Raw genomic sequence first — 22249 nt, 5'->3', positions numbered from 1 at the left:
TTTTGCAATTTATAGCTCCAAAAAAAGTCAGGGTATAATAAGTATACCTTCATGTATTTGTTGAATCTAAAACAACAAGATTTTTCTGATTGAAAATATATCTCAGTTGGCATGAAATGGTGTTGGAAGTTTGTACCATTTGTCTCACTTCACTAGGTTAGGAGGCAGATATCAGAAACCTCTGTTAAAATTAGAAATGTTATCTGAGAGAAATTCACCTGTTATTATCTCTCCATAAGGATTGCATTTTATTCCAGATTGAGTGGAATGAACCAGACAACACAAGTACATTCTATCTATCTATCTATCTATCTATCTATCTATCTATCTATCTATCTATCATCATCTATTTATTTTCTTCCAAGACTTTATTTAAATTAAAGCTCGTTAACATGTAATGTAGTATCGGTTTCAGGAGTAGAATTTAGTGATTCATCACTTACATATAACACCCAGTACTCATCACAAGTGCCCTCCTTAATCCCCATCACCCATTTAGCCCATCCCCCTACCCACCTACCCTCCAGCAACCTTCAGTTTGTTCTCTGTAGTTAAGAGTCTCTTAAGGTTTGCCTCCCTCTCCAATTTTATCTTATTTTATTTTTCCTTCCTTTCCCCATATGTTCATTAAATTCCACGTATGAGTGAAATCTTATGCTATTTGTCTTTCTCTGACTTATTTCACCTAGGATGATACATTCTAGATCCATCCATGTCATTGCAAATGGCAATAACAGCTTTTTTTATGGCTGAATAATATTCCTGTGTGTGTGTGTGTGTGTGTACACTTATTTATCCATAATATCCATAAATATCCATAGATATCACACATTTATCCAAAGGCTACAAAAATACTGATTCAAAGGGGCATATGCACCTCAATATTTACAATAGCATTATCAACAATAGTCAAACTATGGAAAGAACCCAAATGTCCATTGATGAATGATAAAGCACAAGTTATTGTCTTTTTTTTTTTTTTTTTGAGAGAGAGAGAGAGAGAGAGAGAGCAATCTGGGGAGAGGGGCAAAGGGAGAAAGAGAAAGAATATTAAGTGGGCTCTGCACTGAGCATGGAGCCCAGGGCTGGGCTGGATTCCAAGATCCTGGGATCATGACCTGAGCTGAAATCAACAGTTGGGTACTCAACTGACTGAGCCATCCAGGAGCCCCACAAGTATGTTTTATAAAGATTCCAAGGAGAGGATCTGGGTTGGGGAAGAGGCAGGTCTGTGTGGGGTATTTTTCAGGAACGGCTCTGGGTTACCAGAGAATGGCTTGTGTGTATTGAGGGTCTGGAAGGAACAGGTAGAAGTACAGTATCAAAACCTTGGTTTGTGAGTGTAATTTGTTCTGGAATTGTGCTTGTAATCCAAAGCACTTATGGGGATATGAAAGCAAATATCCACATAAAAAATAATGGAAACTCAGATGAATCATTCCTCAACCCCTAAATATTCATATAAAATGATCACATACTGTAATATAATAAAAAATAATAAAGAAAATAAAAATATAAAGGAAAATAAACAAATTGACCTGCATTTACCTTTGAAAACCTGCATGGCTGTGTGAGGAAGACAAGAGAGAGGAAGGTTATTGTGTAGAATAATTTACACTATCACTAATGGGATCAGGGCTGCCAATTGGCTCAATAGACTCTTTCTATTCAGGCAACTTTAATAAGGAACCTATCTAATGACACGCTTTTGTCTCCTTTTGAGGATTACACTGAAATGTGACGTTGCATTGTCATTAAACGGATTCATCACTTGCACTGCTACAGCCTTATTGGGTGGTGCTTTTCTATAAAATTGTGCACTGTTTCCCACATTTTACACATCTCCCTAATCTCATTTGAGGTGAGGGATTTCTCTGCTTTTTTCTCCTCCTCCTCTGCAGATGAGATACAGATGTAAACTTCTTATAAAATCTTGCCATTTTGTCCACTCGCATACCTCATCTGTACTTCTCAATGATCTCCTTCATTTCCACTGTAGTCATCTCCTTCTGATCATCTTTCTTTTCAACCTTTCTCTGCATGGGGGCCATTGTATACTCTTGCACGGATGTTGACTACAGTACAGTATTAACAAACTCTGTCATAGACTGTACTTAATGTAACTGGCAATAAGGCAGCAGAGGAAAGGGTCTGTACCTGTAGACAGCCTGGCCTAGAAGGAAGCATTTCTAAGCTTACTTTTGTATCAAAAAGCAAAAGACTGTCCATAGGTACTTGGGAGTGACAAAAAAATACACTAGTGCCAGTTGTGGGCATGTTCCAACATTCTGATTTCTGCCAAACACTGTGGCCTGAGACCGAGCATCTGGACATGGGAGATGATCACCCACAATCCCGCAGAGAGAGAGAGAGAGAGAGGGAGGGAGAGAGAGAGAGAAAGAGGAAAGAACCATTGACCTAGTTGTGATCGTGTGATGTTAGGTGTCATGAACTACTCATATAGCAAGACACTATTTACTGTCTTTCACAAATAGTTGTTAGTGCTGCCTATATGCCAACAATTACAAGTTACTTAACCGACATCAGTGGCTACAAACCTCAAATTATGAGGTGGTTGCTACTAATACAACCCTTATCACACACAGGTGAGGACACTGAGGAAGGGAGATGTTAGCTTCCCAGGTCTTTAAGTGGCCATGGCTTAAGCCTAGGTGCTCCAAGCCAGCAGTGTTACCACGACACAAGCCACCGGCCATGTACACACAATGCAAAGTCATAATGAATGGCAGGGTTGGTTGAGAAGCACAGGTGTACTTACCCCTGTACCTTGACTTTTCTTTTAGAAAATCTGAGGATGATGATGTATCTTGCTGGTTTTAAGTTTGCTTACAGTCTTTCCATTCCCTAGTCCACATCTTCACATGCTGGGATGGCATTCTTTCCTATGTCATTCAATTTTCCTTCTTTCATTCCTCTCATTTGTGTGTTTGTTCCTGTGCAGAGCACAGCATGGTGCTCCTTTTTTTTTAAGTTTCTGATATCGGAAGGCAGAAAGGCTTGTGGACTATGTTCACAAGAAATGGGTATTTCTAGGAAAGACAAACCAGAAACTATAATTCAGTAAAGGTTATTGAGCACTTGTTACATATCAGGTGTTACATTAGGTACAAGAGCTTGCTCATTTAATACCTCCAACCTATGAAGTAGCTACTGTTACTGCCTTCATGTTGTGGGTAAGAAAACAGGATTAAAGAAATAAAAACAGGAGAAACAAAAGCAGCAAAAGCAAAATAAAACACCTAGAAATTAGCGGAGACGAGATTTAAACCAGGGCTCTGTCTACATTAGAATGCTGGATTTTGCTTTATTACCGTAGATGAAATAAAAATGAGATAGATAAACACCAGGTGATACAAAAACAAGCCCTCAGTATAGAATAGCAATTAGGATTTTTTTTTCAGTTTAAAAATTTTTGTATGTATTTTTAGTTTATTAAACTTTTAAAAAATTAACATCTTATATAAAGTGCACATACCCTAAAGTGTAGAACGCATTGTTTTATACGAACTGACCACTCCCATGTAATCAGCACTCAGATCAAGAACGTAATGTGGCTAATAACCAGGCACCTTTTTTGTCCGCTTCCTGGTGCTACCCCTCAAGCCCTCGGGATAACCACTATCTTGACTTCCAACTGCATTGATCTTTTCCCTCTGTTTTTGTTCTTCATCTAAATGGAAACATAGTTTTATACTTTTGTCTTGGGCCTTTTTCACTCAATTTATGTTTGTGATATTCACCCATATGATTACATGTAGTTAAGCTTGTTTATCTCATTATATTACATTGTGGAAACACACCACAATCTTCTCATTTTACTGTTGACAGGCATTTGTTAATTTATAGTTTGGGACACTTGCAAACAGTGCTATCTTAAAGGTTCTAGTACATGTGTTTTAAAATTTTTTTTAAAAGTTTATTTATTTTGAGAGAAAGAGAATGAGCGGGGGAGGAGCAGAGAGAGAAAGAAGGGGAGACAGAATCCCAAGCAGGCTCTGCACTGTCAGCGTGGAGCCCACTGCAGGACTTGAACTCACAGACCGTAAGATCATGACCTCAGCTGAAACCAAGAGTTAGATGCTTAACTGACTGAACCACCCAGGCACCGCTCTAGTAGATGTCTTTTGTTGAGCATATATTACCTATTTTTATTAATTATTATGTATGCGAGAGACAGTACAGCCTAATGATTTAGTCAGGAAGGGGTCAGGAAGAACGTCCTGAGATATTAGCATGTATTAAAAACTAATGCCAAGAGTGAAAAAATATAGTGAAACATAAATTAAAGAAAAAGTAATCAGAACTTGGTAGAGCTGGCCATCAGTTCTTTGGTTCAAACCATGTGTGAATCTGTGCCTTCAAAAAATAAGAAGCACTCCACAACTCACAGATAAAGAGAGGACCAAGGATGTTAGACCATGGCAGGATTCTGCTAGAGTTTCTAGAAGTTTGAGAGGGGCGATGGCACTACTGAAGTGAGGGCCATGATTGCCCACAACAGATTCAATGTGGTCATTCAGGAGGTGTGTTTATTTTTCAGGGTCACATCTGAGTTGGGAGGAAGAATCTTCCAAGACTCATCAATCCACTCTACACAGACCAAACAGTTTAGTGGAAAACAAGTAATGTTAAATAGGAGCAATTGGTAAGAAGTACATGCCCATGGTCCCAAATAATCACAGCTGGATATATTCAGCATGTATGTCACATGGGAACAAACAGCATAATAGGAAATAGAGTGTGATGTGCTTCTAAATGTGATTTTAAAGTCTGGGGTGGGAAACTAAGTATGGGATATTAATAAGTTCTTCTAATTGAAATTTGCAACTTGGAAGGGACAGAGGATATGGATAGAAAAAAGTGGAGATACAGATATTGCCAAAATATAAGAGTTGGGTTTTAGACTCATCAACTACTCATAAGAGACAGAGTTGAATTGGTAAGTACTGGGAAAAATATGTAGGTCAGATTTGTTGACCTGATAAAACTAGCTTTACTTTTATTTTAAGGGGTGGGGGAAACATCCAGCTACAATTTTTAAGATAAATAGTGTGCCTTCAACTAACTACACACACACACACACACACACACACACACACACACACACACACAAGAGTAATGGGGACAGTTTTGCCCAAATCAGAGCGTTGAAGATGGACATGTCATCTTTGAGAAGGGAAACCAGGCAGTGAAGGTGTCAGAGAAATTTAAGGTTAACAGACATCTTAGAGATTGTCTGGTCCAACCCGCACATTTTATAGATGAGTAAAATGGAAATTTGGATAGGCTGAGTCAGGCTCTCAAGTCAGGCTGTCTGGGTTCAAATCGCAGCTATCAGCCTTAGTCTGTGTACCCATTTTTTTTTTTTTTGCCTTAAAATGGGTTAATAATTATATCTATTTCTGAATTGTTTTGAAGATTAAATGACATAATCTATGTCGTGCTTAGTGAGTGTCTGACATACAGTAAGAGTTAGCTACTGGTTTTAAGTGCCTGACCTACATTTTCACAGCTGGTTAGCAGTGGAGTTGTAACCAGACCCCAAGTCTAGCAGACTATCGAACTTCCAGTATAGTGTCATCGGCTGTATCACACTGTTCATTGCTGGCATTTTAGAAATGCTTTTTTCTTTGCTCTGAATTCAGAACCAGTTTTGGGGTAGACATGAGAGTCACACATATGAGACCAAACTAATCAGTTCCCTTACTTTTTTTTGTTTGTTTTATTTATTTCTGAGAGAGAGAGAGAAAGAGAGAAAGAGCAGGGAAGGGTCAGAGAGAGAGGGAGACACAGAATCCGAAGCAGTCTCCAGGCTCTGAGCTGTCAGCACAGAGACCGATATGGGGCTCGAACCCACGCACCGTGAGATCATGACCTGAGCCGAAGTCGGATGCTTAGCTGACTGAGCCACCCAGGCGCCCCAGTTCTCATTCTCCTGAAAGTGGACAGTAGGTTATGACTTAGATATAGGACAACAATCTCATTCCTGCCCAATTTACTTGCCTCTGCCCCTGCTTGTCCTAATTTAAATGAGTAGAGCACAGCTAAAGGAAAATTTATCAACGACTAAGACTGGTATCATGCTGGGTTAGGGGAGAACATACAAGAGAGGGGGAGAAAGGCAGCAAGATCTTAAATCCCTCTTGTGTAGAAGTTTTGAAATATTAGTCCTCTTCAGTCAAGAAATATGGACCGATGACTGTCATCTACCAACTACCGATGAAGTCTACCTTCAGAGGTCAATTACTCAGAAGGTTTCCTTGGGAGATGACCAAAAGTTGATCAGAAAAAGAAGGGGAGGAAAGACATTGTAGGCAGTAGGAGCCGTGTATGAATAAATCGCTCTTGGAGATCAAAACAATGAAGTGAATGAAGACTCTGGAAGGAGGGATGCCAGCAAGTCAGGAGCAAATCACCTTTCTTCTCCAACCTTTTCTAATATGGAAAGAGCAATTCGAGGTTTAAAAATTAGCCCACGGAACTTGATGATACAGAAATGAAGGGAACGCAATTTATTGAATTCACTCAGCATGCAACCATTGTGTTTTTCAATGCAGGCCACTTTGCATCACTATGTTTAAAGCCCTTCAATGGCTTGTATTTGCACTAGAATAAAATCCAAACCCTTGCCATGGCTTTCAAGACCATACCCGATCTGTCCTCTGCCTCCCTCTCTTTCTCTCTTCCTATGATCTACTCACTTAGGCCTCTTTCTGTCCCGTGGGCAGGCCAAGCTTGCTCCTGCTGTAAAGCTTGTAGACACCATATCCAGATCTTTTTCTTTTTTTTTTTTTAAAAAGAAAATATTTCAGAATCTTTTCACATCAAGCTTTATTGAGATAATATTGACATATGATATATGTAAGTTTTGCGAGAATAATATGATGACTTGATATACATAAATGTTGCAAAATGACATGACCACAGTAATAAGGTTAGTTAACATAATTCATCCTGTCCCATAATTACCATTTTTGTGTATGTGTGTGGTGATAATGTTTAAAATCTACTCTCTTTAACACCTTTCAAATATACGATACAGTACTGTTATGGGCACCATGCTGTACATGAGTTCCCCAGAACTCATTTATCTTCTAGCTGGTAGTCTGTACCTTTTGACCACCTTCTCCATCGCACATGCCTTGGTCCCTGGCAACTACCATTTTACTCTGTTTCTTTGAATGCACTTTTTTAGATTCTTTGTGTAAATGAGATCATACAGTATTTGTCTTTTTCCGTCTGACTTATTTTAGTTAGCATAATGCCCTCACGTTCCATTCTATGCTGCTGCAAAGACTAGAATTTCCTCCCTTTTTAATGGCTGAGTAATATCCCATTGTGTGTGTTATGTGCGTGTGTGCTTGTGTGTGTATGTGTGTGTGTGCATACAGATATCTCTGAGATAGTGCTTTCATTTCCCTCCAATACATACCCAAAAGTGGAATTGCTGGATCATATGGTGGTTCTATTTTCAATATTTCGAGGAACCTCCAAGTTGGTTTTCTTGTGGCTACACCAATTTCCCACAAACAGTGCACAGGGCTTCCCTTTTGTCCACATCCTCACCAGCACTCGTCTCTTGTCATTTTAATAATAATCATCCTTACAGGTGTGTCATGCTATCTCATGATGGTTTTGATTTGCATTTCTCTAATCAGATGTTCCTAATGTTGCTTTTGCATCCCGTGAGGATTGCAACTCAAGTATCATCATGGAAAAAGGATTTGTCTTACCACCCTGTCTATTCTGCCCTTCCCATCACACTATTACTGGACTTTTTTATGTATTTTACTGATAGCAGTTAACAAAGGAAGTTATCTTGTTCAATTATGTGCTTACTTGCTCATTGTCAGGCTTCATCCCACTACAATAAAAGCTTCCAGAGAACAAGGATATTGTTTATGTCATTCACTGCTGAGTTTTGGAGCCCAGAAGACTTCTGGCATACAGAAGTCTCTTGAAAAGTGTTTCTTAATGAATGACTAAATGAGTAAATAAATGGCTGAATGAATATAATGGAGAAGCACCAGGGACTTCCAGGTCAATAGTGTTTCCTTCAAGAACTCATGATCTAGGTTATTGGTTTTAGTGCAATGTGCTAAGCGTTAGTAGAGGCACATGCAAATATTATGGAAGAACAGAGCTGAGGACTGGAAGGCTTTAGAGAAAAAATGTTTACTAAGTAGATTTACTTAGGGGATGACAGAGAGTTGGCCAGAAAAGGGAGGGGAGTAAAGACGTTCTGGGCAGAGGGAACAGCATGTGAATAGCCAGTTCTTGAAAATCAAAACAAAGAAGAGAGCTCAATTTTACACACTTGAAAATGTCATTCTGGCCTTTTGTGAAACAAATTTCAGACACAACTAAAACAAAAAAAGTGGTGTAATCCATAGCAGGGATCCTAGTGCATAGATAGTGTGGTTCAAGAGGGATTAGAAGAATCTTTCTAAACGATAAATCCCTAACAAGAAAGGAGGGGCATCTAAGAGATTCTTGGATGTATTTAGGTTTTGAAAGAAGAAAGAACAGAACATAGACAAAGAAGTGCCATGTTCTTGCAGCTGTGGAATGAAGGAATTAAGCCTTAAGAATTAAGGACTTTGTGAAGTGTGAAGTCAGAAGGAACTGCAGCTTAGAAAACCTCTAACAGCCAAAAAGGACTTTCAGACCCTCTGCGAGAGAGAGAGAGAGAGAGAGAGAGAGAGAGAGAGAGAGAGCGAGCGAAATCTAATAATGAAGAGACAGGTTACTTTACTTATGGAAGTTGACAGCAAGAAGGCACATTTTTCAGACTGAAAGTGATACAAGCAGTAAGAAATAAAGATCAAGATGGATGAGTGCCAATTCATATGCGTTTGTGCTTCCAGACTAAATACACTTTCAAATTAAAGAAATAATTGAAAGTTTTGGTAATGGAGAGATTTGTTAATTTCTCTGAAATATGGAGAATGAGTGAAGGAAGTATCAGAACAAATAATGTCAAGGACAGAAGAAAAAGATTATTGCCCCAACCAGGAATGACTTATATAGTATATTATAGTTAATTCTGGTTTAAGAGCACACAGACATTGCTTTTACTGCCCCCTCCCCCCAGCAAATACCCATTTGGACTGTAGCAACTGTATCTAAATTCAGACATCTCCTTGCTTAGCTTTGTTGTAAGGATTTGAGTTTAGATTATTTTTTAAAAATATATGTATATTTTCTATTACATTTCTCTAAATCTTAGATACTATTCCCAAATGTGCCCTTTGGCTGATCTGTGAAATGTAGAAAATCTTTCAGAACCACAGTACTTTGATTTGGACGTTGATCCCTTCATGGATAGTAAAGAGTTATTGTGAAATATTGAGATTTAAGGAGCTTGTCCTCAACAATAGGGAAAAACTTCATTCAGCTCACAGAGACCTGCTTTTCCTCTCCTAATTACTTAGCCGGAAATACACGTTCTGAATACCTCTGGTACCCATGCACACTTCTGACACATAACTGGATTTTTTTTGATGTCTCTAAAAGGTAAAAGACAGAAATGATGAAAGCATCCCTGGGGAAATGTGAAGAACTCTTTGAGTCACAAAATTACCCCCAAATAGAGCATGTTCAAAGGGACTTTTTGTCCACATAGTGAATAAAATTATTTTTTTTCATGCAAACTACATATACTTTTGCAACTTAGAATTTAGCAACTCATCTAAACCACTGAACGTTAGGAAGTATTCCTGCCCAGTTTCTTAGAACTTTCACTGTTCCCTTTTCTTCTGAAGCCTGTTGTTATGAGCATATATGTCAGAAATGATTTATGTGCTTCAGGATAAGTCTTGGGCCACGCTGTTATTCAAAATCTTCCTGTGCTGATTCAAGACTACATCGAAAACAAATTTATGGGTTGACATGGTTGAACTGTACAAAACTGATGTTAAGGTTTTAGGTTGTTTCAAATAAATTGCTTCACTGAGTTTCACACCTCTTTCTGTTCAAGTGGTTTAAGTTTACATTGCATGAAGTCCATACACATAAAGGTATTTATCATTAGCACTTACGAGATTTAAAATAACAAACAAGGAGGAAGTATTTTTTTGCCATCGAGATATAGGTAATCATTTAGCAATACTAATTACACTCCAGATGATTGATATAAATTTTGCCTCAAAAAAGAATTTTTCCAATCAGTGGCCTTTTAAGTTAGACTTTCTAAATGCATACATTCTCAAACTATAAGAACATGCATTCAAGATGTGTCAAAATCTGTTTTTCTGCTAAGTCCAGGAACTATACTAAAGAAGAATCTATATGTATTAGAAGAATTTGTGAACATTCTTTAACTGTTTCCTGTCAGCTTAACAGTGAGAAGGGAAGACTTTCTAGGAGGGTATTGAGAGGCCCTGTAATATATTGAAGCAATCCTAGAAATGCTCTCAGTAAATATGACCAAGCATGTTGAAGTGTTCAAAGAAGTAAAGATTATTTGAGGGAAGATATGAAATAAGAGGAGAGGGGAACTGGGCTAGAGTCAATATAAATGTAAGATTTATGATATGAAACAAGATGTTTATATACTTCTGTAATGGCTATCTAAGACCAATCTCTTGCTGTAGGGTAGCTAGTGGTTGTTTCTCTTTCAGTTTTTATTTTAAGAGGTGTGACAAACAGATGACTTGGGTCTATAATCCCTACCTGAAAGGACAAAGGCCGTTCTGAACTGAAAGCAGCTAAGAGGTGGAGCTATGGCTAGAATCTCTCCGTGGAGGAGAGAAGATAAGGTGAGGACTTGCTCTGTCAAAATAGGACAGAGGTCTTATCATATGCTCACTTAGCTCTCACCCTGTAGACCACTCTACTTTCAACCAGAAAAGACCCTGAATAGCCAAAGTAATGTTGAAAAGGAAAATGAAAGCTGGAGGCATCACAATTCTAGATGTCATGCTATAATCATCAAGACAGTATGGCACTGGCACAGACACATAGATCAGTGGAACAGAATAGAGAACCCAGAGATGGACCCACAAATGTATGGCCAACTAATCTTTGACAAAGCAGGAAAGAGTATCCAATGGAAAAAAGAGAGTCTCTTCAACAAATGCTGTTGAGAAAACTGGGTAGCACCATACACAAAAATAAACTCAAAATAGATGAAAGACCTAAATGTAAGACAGGAAACCATCAAAATCTTAGAAGAGAAAATAGGGAACAACCTCTTTGACCTCGGCCACAGTAACTTCTTACTAGACACGTCTCCTGAGACAAGGGAAACAAAAGCAGAATTGAACTATTGGGACCCCATCAAGATAAAAAGCTTCTGTACACCAAAAGGAAACAATCAACAAAACTAAAAGGCAACTGACAAAATGGGAGAATATTTGCAAATGACATATTGGGTAATGGGTTAGTATCCAAAATCTATAAAGAACTTATTAAACTCAACACCCAAAAAAAACCACAAAAATATCCAGTGAAGAAATGGGCAGAAGACATGAACAGACACTTTTCCAAAGAAGACATCCAGATGGCCAACAGACACATGAAAAGATGCTCAACATCACTCATCATCAGGAAAATACAAGTCAAAACCACAATGAGATATCACCTCACACCTGTCAGAATGGCTAAAATGTTTGCAAAATATATATCTGATAAGTGATTAATATCCAAAATATATAAGGAACTCATTGAACTCAACAACAAAACAGCAACAAAAAAACCTGAATAAAAAATGAGGAAAGGAACATACAGTTGATCAACAGTACATGAAAAGATGCTCAACATCACTCATCATCAGGAAAATACAAGTCAAAACCACAATGAGATATCACCTCACACCTGTCAGAATGGCTAAAATGAACAACTTAGGAAACAACCTGTGTTGGTGGGGATGTGGAGAAAGGGGAACACTTTTGCACTGTTGGTGGGAATACACACTGGTTCAGCTATTCTGGAAAACAGTATGGAAGTTCCTCAAAAAATTAAGAAATAGAGCTACCCTATGACCCAGCAATTGCACTACTATGTATTTACATAGTAAATTACAAAGGATTTACAAAATGCTCATTAAAAAAGGCATATGCACCCCAATATATATAGCAGCATTATCAGCAATAGCCAAATTATGGAAAGAGCCCAAATGTTCCTCAATGGATGAATGGATAAAAAAGATGGAATGGAATATTACTTGGCAGTCAAAAAGAATGAAATCTTGCCATTTGCAACAATGTGGATGGAACTAGAATGTATCATGCTAAGTGAAAGAAGTCAGCCAAAGGTAAATATCATATGATTTCCCTCATATGTGGAATTTAAGAAACACAGCAGATGAACATAAAGGAAAGGAAGGAAAAATAAGATAAAAACAGATGGAGGCAAATCATAAGAGACTCTGAACTACGGAGAACAAACTGAGGTTTGCTGGAGGGGAGGTGGGGGAGATGGGCTAAATGAGTGATGGGCATTAAGGAGGGCATTTGTTGGTATGAGCATTGGATGCCATATATAAGTGATGAATCACTAAATTCTACTCCTGAAACCATTATTATACTATATGTTTACTAAATTGGATTTAAACAAATACATTTTAAAAAAGGATCTTTATTGCTCCAGCTCCTCTTACCTATAACAGCTTGTTGTTTTTAATTTTTTAAAATTTTTTACTTATTTTTGAGAAAGAGAGAGAGAGATACAGAATGTGAGCAGGGGAGGGGCAGAGAGAGGGAGACACAGTCTGTGAGGCAGCCTCCAGGCAGGCTTTGAGCTGTCAGCACAGACCTGATGCGGAGCTTGAACTAGTGATTCCGAGATCATGACCTGAGCCGAAGCTGGGTGCTTAACCAACTGAGCCACCCAGGTGCCCCTACACCATCTTGTTGTAAGAATAAGCCCACAGACTTAAAAATTACTCGAAAATCTGTACACAGAGAGAAGTGAGGAGGCTGGTCTGCCATCCAGGAGCTAAGGATTATTTTAGTTCTCTTTTTATATGTGAATAAAACCCATGATGCCCCTGATCTTTCTGGGTGTTGTTTTTGGATCCAAAGAGGAGAGAGTCCCTTGTACTCACAAAGAAATACACTTATAAACTTATACTTTCAAGAGATTCAAGTATATATTTTGAAAACTGGGTGGAGATGATATCATGGAGGTAATATGTATATTTACAGATTCAGATATATAGTTTTAAAAAATTTATTTAAGATTTCTTAAATGGTTTGTTTATTTTTGAGAGTGAGACAGAGCAGAAGTGGGGGAGGGGCAGAGAGAGAGGGAGACACAGAATCTGAAGCAGGCTCCAGGATCTGAGCTGTCAGCCCAGAGCCTGACCGGGAGGTCATGACCTGAGCAAAAGTCGGATGCTTAACTGACTGAGCCACCCAGGCACCCCTGAATTTACATTTTGAAAACAAGGGGAGTTGTAATAAGCAATGCAAAATATACCCGTGAAAAGGTGTTCGGGTTTATTTAAAAAACAAGACAAAACAATGGAGCCATCTTATTGGTTCCAGAGAACAAAGGGAATGATGACACCGAGAGAATACAGCATATAAGGTATTGTTTGTAGGTTGAATATTTTTTTAAAAAAGGAGAGAGAAGGTGCAAGTGAGTGAGAGGCAGAGAGAGAGACAGATAGAAAGAGAGAGAGAGAGAGAATCCCATGAGCGTCAGAGAGAGAGAAAGAAAGAGGGAGAGAAAGAGAAGCAGGGCTCCTGCTCACACTAAGCCAGACTGGTGTTTGCCCAAAGCTGGGCTCGAGCTCACCGGAAGCGGGGCTTGAGCTCACCCGATGTGGGACTTGAACTCACAAACTGTCAGATCATGACCTGAGCCAAACTCAGATGCTTAACAACTGAGCCACCCAGGTGCCCCTGAACTAAATTTTGAATACATGAAATCAATTTCTGTTGATTATGATGGGGGGCCCCTGATTTTCCTCATCAGAGGAGAGAGTGTGAGTGTAAATTACGAAAAGGGATATAGCAAGCTTTATAATAGTATTACAAACAATATGGGAACAAAAGAAGAGAGAAAATTTTAACTTGGGGGGAAGGGTCAGAAGATACTTCATGGGAAAGAAGTCAGTGTATGAACATAGAGGAAGAAGCAAAATTTCTAAAGGTAGGGATGGGGAGGACAATAATCTGGGATGATCCTAGCTGAGGGGGTATGGACAGTCATTTGCTTATTCAGAAAATCTTTACTGAGCCTCTACTTTGTGTCAGGTAATGGTTTTCACTTACTAAGGGTATTGTGTGATTGGAGCTTAAGAAGTGTATAAGAGGTTTAAAAGGAGATAAGATTGGAAAAAGGAGGTTGAGGCTTGGTGACATGTAATTGGCTTTAGTTTTTAGGCAACGTTATATAACTTTGGTCAGTACTTGGTGTCTTATTTAAAGGAAAGATTGTACAGAGTCCCAACAAGGGAACTTCTTTTTCTTGGTGGGGGAGGGGGCTTGGAGCCCAATGCAGGGCTTAACCTCCTAACCCTGAGATCAAGACCCGAGATGAGATCAAGAGTCAGATGCTTAATTGACTGAACCAGCCAGGCACCCCTAAAATAAAGGTTGTAAAAGCAGAGGTTGAGAGTTGAGGGGTTGGCTCTATAATGCACTAGCTTGTTTTCCTGCTGTGCTTTTTTTTTTTTTAAAAAAGCTCCTGTTGGCCATATATTTTAACCTCTAGAGGGAACTCAACCCCCCTAGAAGGAAATCCTTCTGTCATCCCCCATCCATTCTCCAGGAGAAAGATGCACAACACAGGATGTAAGACAAGGTTATAGAATTGGACTTGGGGGACAAGGAAGGAAGTAGCAGTAAAGGAATTGACATTTGCCTTCAGCATGGACTTTTCTTTGAATTTTGATCTCTCTTTGTTTCTTGTCCCCGCTTCCAACTTGGATCATCTCCCTTTTTGTTTTACATTGCCTCTTTTGGAGATATTTCATTTTCAGGTAAGATGTCTGGCTGCAGACCAACTTTCAGAGGAATCTTGGGCCTCAGAAAGATTTGGGTCACAGGTGGTCCAAATTAGGCGGCTCTTGAGGTGGTGGGCAAAGCAACATTGGGAGGTCAGAGTCCTAGCTTTCTGTCATATATAGGAATCTCTTTGAAGATCACCATGCCAGGAGCAGATGGCTTGAACAATAAAGAATTCAGAGACTTGACTGCCTTTTGATCAAACACTGGGCTAATTTCTCCTCTTATTCTACTGGTTTAGGAACTTCAGGGCAATTGACCATGACTGTATACTATGTTCTAGGTATTACATGCCTGAGCCTTCACCTACTTGGAAATCCCTATCTCCTACATTCTAGAAATCTGAGCATAACTTTTAATTTAATTTTTTTTATTAAAGTATAACATACATGGAGTAAAGTGGGTGAAGTAGTACCTTAAATGTAAAGCTTGCTGAGTTTTAAAATTATCCATGTCAAGATATTGAATATTTCAAACATCCCATAAGTTTCTCTATATTTTCTCAGACAATAACTGCCCCCTCTTCAGAAACATCCACTATTTGACTTCTAGTATTATCCAGTAGTTCTGTTACTGAACTTCGCATACATCAGAATCATATCATATGGACAATTTTTTGTCTGGCTGCCTTCACTCAACATAGTGGCCATGAGATTCATTTGTGCCTTGAGTGAGTATTTGTTCTTTTTAATTCCAATGCGGTATTACATTGTGTTAGTCTACTTGAATTTATTTATCCATTTTCCTTATTTGGGGCATTTGGATTATTACAGTTTCTGGTTATTTTGAATAAAGCTGCTTCGAACATTCTAATTAGGATTGGTGTAGGAATAGGATTATGGATACAAGTATGTCTAACTTCAGTAGGTTCTACCAAACAACTTTCCAAAGTGGTTATGCCAATTTACATTCCACCAGCAAGGTTTGAGTTTGATTTGTTTCATGTCCTTGCCAACACTTTATATGGACAGTCTGTGAGCCTATAAGTTTGTCTTATAGGGCTTCAATTTGCCTTCTCCTGATGAGTAGTGATAGTGAACATCTTTTCAATTTTTATTGCTCTTTCCAGTTCCTCTTTTGTGACATACTTTTTCAAGGCTTTTGCCCGTTTTAAAAATTGGGTTATTTGTCACCTTATTATAGATTTGTAGAAGTTACTTCTATATTCTGGATACAAGTCCACTGTGGGATAGACTTATAATTAATATCTTTTTTTCAGTCTGTGTCTTGCCTTTTCAATCTGTGATGGTCTTCCCATAAAAAGGTGTTCTTAATTTATAATGAAATCACATGCATTTGTTTCGTATGGCTGCTGTCACAAATGTAGTGGCTTAAAACAATGCATTTCTTATCATACAGTTTTGCATATCAGAAGTTGGACACAGCTCTCACTGGGCTAAGGAATACTGTGTTAGCAAGACAGCATTCCTTTCCGTGGGCTCTAGGAGAGAATTCACTTCTTTGATTTTTCCAGCTTCTAGGAATGCAGCTCTGCATTTCTTGCCTTATTCTCCCTTCCTCCATCTTCAAAGCCCGCAACTCTAATGCCATTTCAAGCTTAGTTGTCTTTTGCAATGTAGTCTAACACACGCACAGGTTCTGGGGATTGAGACCTAGACATCTTTGCGGAGCTATCATTCTGCCTACCACATAATATTTACCGATATTTTATTTTATGGTGAATGTGTGTGTGTGTGTTCTTTTTAGAAATCTGACTGTCCCAAGATTATGGAGATGTTCTCCTATGTTCTCATCCAGAGGCTTGATTTATTTTAGTTTTCATGTTTATGCCTATCATCCATATAAACTTAATTTTGGAGATAAAGATCATTTTTTTCCCACTCATAAATATTCAGTAGACCTAAACACATTTATTGAAAAGATATTCTTTTCTCAACGGAATTGCATTCCTGTATTGTTGTTCAAGTTACTCTGTAAAGGTAGATCTGTGTTTGAGATCTCTTTTGTTTCCTCTTGTATTACTTTCCTAGGGTGGCCTTAAGAAATTACTACAAACTGGGGGCTTAAGATGAAAGATATGTGTCCCAGTTGTGGATACTGGAAGTCTGAAATCCAGATGTTGTGAGACTAAGCTCCCTCTGTGGGCTGTAGGGGAGAATCATTTCTTCTTCCAGCTTCTGGTGGCTCCAGACATCTCTTCGCCTGAATCCAGTCTCTGCTTTCTTCCTGGTGGGTCTGAAGTCTGAAATGTCCCTCTGCTTTTCTCTTATAAGGATGCCTGTGATTGGATTTGGGACCCACCTTAACTACATCTACAGTCTGATCGCATCTGTTTTTCCCAATAAGATCATACTGGTTCTGGAATTTGGAACATAGATATATCTTTTTGGGGCTACCACTAAACCTACTGTGCATTTCATTGGTCTATTTATTTATTCTCATACTACTTCTCAATACCTAACGTCAATTACTGTAGGTTTACAGTAAGTGGTGAAATTGAATTATATAAACATTTCAACTTCAAGTGCAAATCACTAAGGTCAGTTTCAAAGCAAAAGGATAAGTAGCTTGCAGTTTGAGGTTAATGAAAAGGATGCTTAAGTGCCTCTCTCTAATATAGGGCTCTACACAGCCTCATTGTAAGGGTCCTCTTGGGACATAGTAGAGTTCTTGTATGTGGAGTTTTCACTGCTCTTTTGCCTTGGGAATATTGAACACTTCTTTGCTCAATTATATTTAGCACATGCTTTGAATGTGCAGCTAAAGTCATTTCTACTTTTATGATTGCTGGTTAATTATATGAGTACTTCTGTTGTTCTTCCAGAAATAATAGGCAGAAGTATATATATATATATATATATATATATATATATATATGTATATATATAAAAGATTTTATCCCTTTTCACCCTGGTATATATTTATTTTGAACTATTGCTAGCTCCCAACAGAGAGAAACATCCCATTACATTATTTTATAACAAAATCCACAGGTAATTCCTAAATATGATGTTATTATTATTTTATGGGAGGAGGGAGAGAGAGAGAGAGAGAGAGGGTGCACTTGTCGGGGAGAGGGGCAGAGGGAAAGAAAGAGATTCCCAAACAGTCTCCACTCTTACTGCAGAGGCTAATGCAGGGCTTGATCTGAATTGGCTTAAGATGAAATAAATAAAGACATTTTTGACAATGCTATTACTTTCTATTGCCCTCTACCTGCCAGTCCATTCATATATTGTGTCCAGTGTTACTTAATATGGTAATATTAAGACTTTGGTCTCATTAGCAATAATGATAGACAGATCCTGGTGTATCCAAGTAACATTTTTGTCTAGTTTGTCATGTGTGTATTTGTTTGCACTAGTACTAAAGAATGCTGTTGCATACCTGGTCTGCACCACTGGTTTCTATGATTATATGCTGCTCCATTCACCTGATATATCTTTGCATCCTACGCAGGGTCTACATAGGGTCATAGAAGGACTAGCCAAGGAGCACTTAACTTTATAGCCTCCTTGGCCCTACATATTCTATGGATGCAGTGTATGTTGCTGACATCCATGATTCTCAGCTGACCAAGACTAATACGGAGACTAAAAACCAAGAGACTGAATTAACTGTGATGCTTGCAGAGCTAATTAGGTCCTTCTGATGGGTTGAGAGGGGATGAAGCAATGTTATGCATTAACTGGATCTCCAAGAAAAAAAGAAAGAAGAGCCCTGATTTGTAGCAATTTCTGATTTCAACTCATCAACATGAAAATGTGTACAATTCATTTTTTCAGCATACTGGTGGGCTATATGGAAATGATTTTTTTTAATGTTTTTTTTTTATTTATTTCTAGGAGAGAGAGAGAGAGACAGCGTGAGCAGGGGAGGGTCAGAGAGAGAGGGAGTCACAGACTGAAACAGGCTCCAGGCTCTGAGCTGGCAGTCAGCACAGAGCCTGACGCGGGGCTCGAACCCACGAACCGCGAGATCATGACCTAAGTGAAAGTCGGACGCTTAACCGACTAAGCCACCCAGGTGCCCCAATGATTTTTTTTTATAAAAGAACCAACCCCAATGTTTACTTCAAATGCTTTAATAACAACCAGGGACTTAGCAGCAAATAAATACACAACATATTTCAAATATAATGTTTTGATTTTGGTTAAAACGTCATCCTCTGCTAGTCAATACAAGAATTGAAGGTTGAAATTGAGAAAAATCTCTTTAAATGTCTATTTCAGATTTATCTCAGATAGGTACTTATCTCCAAAAACTAATTTTTTTCACTTCCTTTCTCCCTTGAAGCCAACTTTTACCACAATCTTTGATATATTCAGAATCAATAGAATCATTGTTCATTCTCCAGCCAATGTGTGGACATAAAACTTTCAGATATAGTTTCTGTGGTAGTGCAGGAAGAGATGGGAACTGAGGCCAGAGAGTGTATCTTGTTTTAGTTTATGTTCAGTAAAAACTCTTAAACTGTGTATCAGTTAGGTTCGGAGGAATGAGTCTGACCAATGAAATCTGGTAAGAATCTGAACAGAATGAGAAGATGTATTGATGGTAGAGGGGTAGTGGGTATATTTTTGATGAGCTAAAGCTAGTGACAAATTTTCTTATCCAACAGATGCAAACATCTGAGGAAAAGGAGAACATTCTTTGTCTTAATGTTTTGCTCCAAATGAAGAAGAAATGTTTTGTCATTTGTCCTGAAATATGCACAGTCATTTTTTGTCCTCAGTGAGTAAATAACTTTCTGGAATTTATAAATGCACAGAAATGTAAACTATACTAAAAAGAAATTTTTTTGTGAGTCTATTATGAAACCTATGATCATAAAGGAAAAATCGAAAGATGCAGACCAGCAGAAGGTTCTCAAACTGGCCACACTTCGGTACATATGCTTTGTGACATTCGATTGTAATGATATTTTGTTGCCTAACTTTTTTCCTTGAAAGACTTTCACATGCTAACAAACACTATCTACCACATGATTTGTACTGGCTTTATAAAATTTCATTATGTGAGTGTCCCATTTTGTTGGATGTTTAGATTGTTACCAACTTTGCTCTTCTATGCTGTGCTATGATGATCATCTTTAGAGCCTAATTTTTCTTCACAGTGTAATATTTATTTTCTTATAAAATACATCTAAATTATTTTCTTGGTAGAGAGATGTGGGATCACTGGGTCAAAGGTAACAAATACTACTGGAATTATTTGCTTAAAAAAATAGATGTGGAATTTTAGGTCAAACGTGTTATCCTGATTTCTTATACACATTACCAATTATGCTCCCAAAACTTTGGACCAATTTATATGCCCATCAGAAGCTTATCACATGTGATGTAATGCATTTCCCTACTACAACGTCTTTTTATGTATTTTCCCAGTATAATAAGTAAGACATTCTAAGTATTTCTCATTGTCTTACCTTTCATGTTAGGAATGTCTTTTAAAATGTTCATAGGTGCCTGGGTGGCTTAGTCGGTTGGGTGGCTGACTTCGGCTCAGGTCATGATCTCACAGTTCATGAGTTCAAACCCCACATCAGGCACTGCGCTGAACCCCACATCATAGCCTGGAGCCTGCTTCGGGTTCTGTGCCTCCCTCTCTCTCTGCCCCTTCCCCACTTACGCTTTATCTCTCTTTGTCTCAAAAAATGAATAAATGTTAAAGATATTTAAAGTGTTCAGCTATTGGGTCTTTTTTTTAATGTTAGGTAGGATGTATTTGTTATCTATTGCCACCTTAGAGGTATCACAAATTTAGCCATTTAAAATAACATGAATTTATTATCTCCCAGTTCTGCAGGTCAGGAGCTTGGTGGACTCAGCTGGTTCCTTTGGCCCAAGCTGCACAAGCTGATATTAAGTTGATGCCAAGCTGGACATTTATTTGGAGGCTCTGAGGGGGAATCTGTTTCCAAGCTCATTCAGACTGTTGACAGAACTCAGTTATTCAGGCTGCAGAGGTGAGGTCCCTGTTTCCTGGCTGGCTGTCAGCCAGGAGCCTCTCTCAGCTCTGTAAGGCCGCCTGAATTCCTTACCATGTTGCCCTCCATCTTCAAACCAGCAACTTCCTGTGGAATCCTCCTCATGCTTTGACTCTATCCGATTCTTCTGCTGTTGTGTCTCCTCTGCCTCCAGCTGGAGAAAGTTCTCTGCCTTTTTTTTTTTTTAATGTTTATTTATTCTTGAGAGAGAGAGAGAGAGAGTATGAGTGGGGGAGGGAGGGTCAGAGAGAGAGAAGGAGATATGGAATCTGAAACAGGCTCCAGGCTCTGAGCTGTCAACACAGAGCCTGACGTGGGGCTTGAACTTGGGAACAGCAAGATCATGACCTAGACCAAAGTTGGACGCTTAACCTACTGAGCCACTCAGTCGCCCTGAAAGTCCTCTTCTTTTAAAGGTTCATGTGATGATATTGGGCCCTCCTGGATAGGATAATCCAGGCTATTCTTCCTGTTTTAGGTCCAGAAACTTAATTATATCCATAAAGTCCCCTTTGCCACATAAAGTTGGTGTATTAGTCAGGATTCTTCAGAGAAACAGCTAATAGGATACATATATATATCCTATTAGAATATATTTGAATATGTTCAAATACATAATGATTTATATATATTATAAACAAATACCTGCATTATGCATAGATATTTAAGCATAATATTGATTTAACAATATATATTGATTTATTATGAGGAATTGGCTTATGTAATTCTGTGGATACTGAGGAGTTCCCTGATCTACCATCTGCAAGCTGGAGGTCCAGGAAAGCTAACAATAGATATAGTTTCAGTCCAAACTCAAAGGCCTAAGAACTGAGGCATCGGATGGTATGAATCCCAGTCCTATGGCAGCAGAAGAGAAGATGAGATGTTCAAGCTCGAACAGTGGGCAGAAAAAGAAGTCCCTTCCTCTTCTCTCTTCCTTCTGTTCTCTTCAGGCCCTTAGTGGCTTAGATGCAGCTGCCTACACTGGGGAGGGTAATTTACTTTACCAAGTCTCTCCATTCAAATGCTAATCTCATCCAGAAATACTCTCACAGACTTGCCAAGGCATAATGTTTCATTTGGGCATTCTGTGCCAGTCAAGGTGACACAAACTTAATCATCACACAGGTAATACATTTATCCATTTCAGAGGTGAGGGTATGGGTATTTTGATGGGGCCATTCTGTCTACCATATCAGAAAAGGTCTTCACTGTTTGATTTGCCTACCACATTCTTAGGCAGGAATATGAGGCTTTTGTCTTTGGGAACCGAGGGAAAATGTTCACAAACATTTCTAATAGAATTATTTACTGCTATTTT

The sequence above is a fragment of the Hyaena hyaena genome, unplaced genomic scaffold (assembly GCF_003009895.1).
Source record: "Hyaena hyaena isolate Hyena2069 unplaced genomic scaffold, ASM300989v1 scaffold_122, whole genome shotgun sequence".
NCBI lineage: Eukaryota > Metazoa > Chordata > Mammalia > Carnivora > Hyaenidae > Hyaena > Hyaena hyaena.
The sequence above is the reverse complement of the archived record's forward strand: the minus strand, read 5'-3'. Positions refer to the sequence as shown.